General features: G+C 42.0%; 1 non-coding gene and 1 pseudogene across 1 annotated transcript; one reads left to right on the forward strand and one right to left on the reverse strand.

Moving 5' to 3' along the window:
* Positions 1–718: 718 nt before the first annotated feature.
* On the reverse strand, positions 719–825 carry LOC142442021 (U6 spliceosomal RNA). Its single transcript, XR_012783286.1, has one exon. It is a non-coding gene; the product is annotated as a U6 spliceosomal RNA (small nuclear RNA).
* A 1,768-nt stretch (positions 826–2,593) lies between these two features.
* On the forward strand, positions 2,594–3,075 carry LOC142440003 (small nuclear ribonucleoprotein Sm D2 pseudogene; annotated as a pseudogene).
* The last annotated feature ends 1,084 nt before the right edge of the window (positions 3,076–4,159 follow it).

Genomic DNA, 4,159 nt, shown 5'->3' on the forward strand with positions numbered 1-4,159 from the left:
TCTTATAACAATCCAGACATCAATTGTATCAAGCACATTTGCACCTATGTCGCCATCATCATTTTCAAAATATTTTCTTTCTATCTGAGTCCTTGGTAAGACTATCGATTTTTATACACACTGGGATGCTGTGAGCCTCTGTTGGGCAATGTCAAGCTGTGTGTCAGACTGCGGTAGCATGATGGTTAAGAACAGGGTCAAGTTGACTTCAGCTGAACCCCCCTAGTGCCGGTACTGAGAGTGGCCTTTTACAAATTACTTCATCTTCTTTAGCCTGCATTTCTTCATCTGGCAAATAGAGATAAAATGGGTATTCCTGTCATTGAAGAGGCTCTGGTGGCACATTTGGTTAAGTGTTGGGCGGGTAACCACAAGATTACCTGTTCAAATTACCAGAAGCTCAGAGGAAGAAAGATGAGGCTATCTTTTCTTGTAAAGATTTTACAGCCTCAGAAAGCCTTTGGAGAAGAGCAGTTCTACTCTGTCCTATAGGGTGGAGTTGGACTTGACTCCGCACTGGTGGATATCCCATTGAATGTGGGGGATATTAAATGACATAGTATGAGTAAAATGCTTATACTGTTCCTCAATAAAGATTCGTTTATATTGCCTATTCTTATGCCTTAAGCCAGCAGTGTTTTGAACATCAGTCTAAACAATATAACTGAAGCACATCAAGATCATGGGATGAGAGAAATTTTACTTAAGACGAGGCATAGCCTATAGTCAATTTTTCATGAATTTGAATGTAATCTTTGCTCAATGACCTTGCTCAGCTTCTCTGCATAGTTCTACTTTTAATATATGAGCTGCTGAAGCAAGCACTTCGTAGCGCTTTATTAAAAATAATAATTCTTGTGGAGAGAAAATGTTTTGAGAATGATGAATGTACAAATGTGCTTTACACAAGTGATGTATGTATGGATTGTGATAAGAGTTGTATGAGCCCCTAATAAAAGGTTTTTTTTTTAAAGTTTAAGCTATAGATAAAATTTAAAGTGAAATAATTTGAAATTTCACTCTCCACAAATAATTGCATTAATATTTTGGTGTATAAATTATTACTATTTTCTTCCTCCAAATATATATGAGGGAGTTTCTGAAAAATCACGAGAAAAATTCATTAGCTTCCAATAAATTTTTTCCATGAACTTTTTGAAGCCCTAGGCAAACACATCTCAGTAGAAATGGTAAATAAATAACTACAAGGAAAAGAAAACAACTTTTCTATTAAATAAAAAGGCTTTGTGGAGAAGAGTAATGGAGAAAGGCTAAAATGACTTGTTTTTATGAAAATCCCTTCACTTGAAGACAGTCTTTTTTAATCTACAGGTAGCTTGATCCTAAGAATTGTTGCAGCCCCTCAAACTAAGTCTAACTATCACCCTTTATGGTATCTGAAAATAAGCAAAAACAAATAAAAATCTTATTAAAGACAGCAAAACAACACTTAACGGTAATCCAAATGAACAGAAATTACTACTTATAAAGGAGGGAACAGGGTGGTTGAGGCACGAGTAGAAATGAGACTTCTCTGAACATGCCTGGTTCTATAGCTTGTCCATGTAAACTGGGGATGTGGAGGCGATGGACCACCTCTGACTTCATGAGCTCAAGAGAAAACCACCATCAGTGTCAGCCCAACCATTTTACCAATTCCAATGTCAACCCTTCCTACCATGGCAGACTCTGCATCTCTATTGAGTTTGGTAATTCATTGCAATGGCCACATAGAACTCACAGCCAATACTCTTTCACAACTATGGGATTTATTAGGGACGCAATAGGTTACTATTAAGGATCAAAAATGACCCAAATTATAGTTCTCCAGTCAGGGCAACTTCATTTCAGCCATGTAGGCGAATAGACCTCTCCCTTAGCCTCTTAGCCCTTTGGCCTGTCTTACTTCATGGGTTGGTCCAGCCTCCCTTGCTCAGGCAAATGTTACATGGTCTTTAGATTCACCAATATGTGGCCACAGGCACCCCATTCTGTCAGTAACATTTGGCACCAAGGCACTCAACTCTCTCTCTCCATGGCCTAGTGAGCCTAGATCTACCACCAAGTACTCAGAGGAGGGACCACACTCTACCAACAACAAGCCTCCAGTCAGAAGGCACTCAGCTCTATCATCCTGGGGAGAAAGCAGCTCACTGCACTAGCTCCTGCTGGTTTCCTGCTTATGCCGCCTCTGCTATTGTTCTTTTGCCATTGCTTCTAGCTGTTTCTCGCTTTCTCTGCTGTTTCAGATCTCTACCTTCTGGGCCTAGAAGGTTCCCAACTCCAAAGAATGCATGCCACTCTCATTAATTCATTCCTGGTAGTCAGGACTCCCCATGGAATGGCTCATGTTAAGCCTAGTAGGATGAAAAAGTTGATTTACCTTCTTGTTAGTGTTTCATACACCATTTTTATATGTTTGCTTCCCCACAAGGTGCTAGGCACTTTCTCATCATTTTAGTGGGACACAAGCACCTTATTTGCATAATCCCACTGAATTGTTTGGTGGACATTACATGACTATGGCTAGAAAGATCATATAAAAGCAATGGCGAGGCAGAAGCAACGCGGAGAAGAAGGGTTTGATTGGAGAACGCAGCTAAGCTAAGCACCATGAGCCTCCTCAACAAGCCCAAGAGCGAGATGACCCCGGAGGAGCTGCAGAAGCGGGAGGAGGAGGAGTTCAACACGGGGCCCCTCTCCGTGCTCGCGCAGTCGGTCAAGAACAACACCCAGGTGCTCATCAACTGCCGCAACAACAAGAAGCTTCTGGGTCGCGTGAAGGCCTTCGACAGGTACTGCAACATGGTGCTGGAGAACATGAAGGAGATGTGGACCGAGGTCCCCAAGAACGGCAAGGGCAAGAAGAAGTCCAAGCCCGCCAACAAAGACCGCTACATCTCCAAGAAGTTCCTGCGAGGCGACTCCGTCTTCGTGGTGCTGCGGAACCCACTTATTGCTGGCAAACAGGGCCACACCGCCACGCCGGGAAGCCCTGCCCCGTATCTCCAGAAGAATAAATGCCCAGTTTTTGTTGTTAAAAAAAAAAAAGCAATGGCACTGCAAGCCATATAAAAATAATTCACATTATGAAATGTAAAGCACTTGATAAAATTTTGAAACAAATCTGACTGAAATGAATGAGTCGGAACAAATTAACTTAATATCAAGTTGGTAACACCAAGAGCCATACCCAAAAGATACAAAGAAAATAATTATTAAAAAGCTTTACCTAAGTGGAGCATCTACTAAGAAAACAAAACACACCTTAGTTTGATATTATTGTAACTTATTTTAAATATAAACAAAAAAAAAAACCAACAACCAAACTCACTGCCATGGTGTCAATGCCAATTCATAGTGACCTTATGTTATCGTGTTGCTAAGGTGCCAGAGAGTCAGTTCCAACCCAGAATGACCCTAAATATGACAGAATGAAATACTGCCCGATTCTGTGCCATCCTCACAATTGTTCTAAGCCTGATCCATTGTTGCAGCCACTGTGTCACTCCATTCGATGAATGCCTTGTTTTAGGACAGGGATTTCTGTGGATTCCTAAGACTAACTCTTCCCAGGAGTTGAAAGCCTCATCTTTCTCCTTCAGGGCAGCTGATGGTTTTGAATTGCTGACTGTGGTAGCTACATAATTTCAGGTCAACTTGAAGATACACTAAAGTGTAAGGGTGGTATTCAACCTGTCAATCAGGTCACAGCCTGATAGTGCTGCCCTGTGGGTGTGGCCTCTGTGGGTGTGACCTTCTCATATGGAGGACCAGGGAACTCCACACCCACCCCACCCCTCAGCCCCACCTTGACTTGCCTGCTTGTTTGACCACCCTGAGAGCTGTGGGAGCCCTGCGATGACGTCCATCAACTGTGGATCCACAAGACTTTGCACCCACCGGCCTTTGATATTCCTGAATTCTTCATCATTGCATGTGACCACGTAAGTCTGAAGAGGGACTTATGGACTATTATTGGACTTATGGACTTGAGTGGACTGTGCTGGGATGTTTTCTTGATACATAATTACTTCTTGAAATAGAGCCCTTTCTTATATGAGTGTTACTGGATTTGTTTCTCTACTCAACGGAGCTGAGATAGTTGAAGTTTATTGTGCCAACCTGGCCGATAAACATATGTGGGGTTAAATGAAGG

Source organism: Tenrec ecaudatus, chromosome 2, assembly GCF_050624435.1.
Source record: "Tenrec ecaudatus isolate mTenEca1 chromosome 2, mTenEca1.hap1, whole genome shotgun sequence".
Classification (NCBI taxonomy): Eukaryota; Metazoa; Chordata; class Mammalia; order Afrosoricida; family Tenrecidae; genus Tenrec; species Tenrec ecaudatus.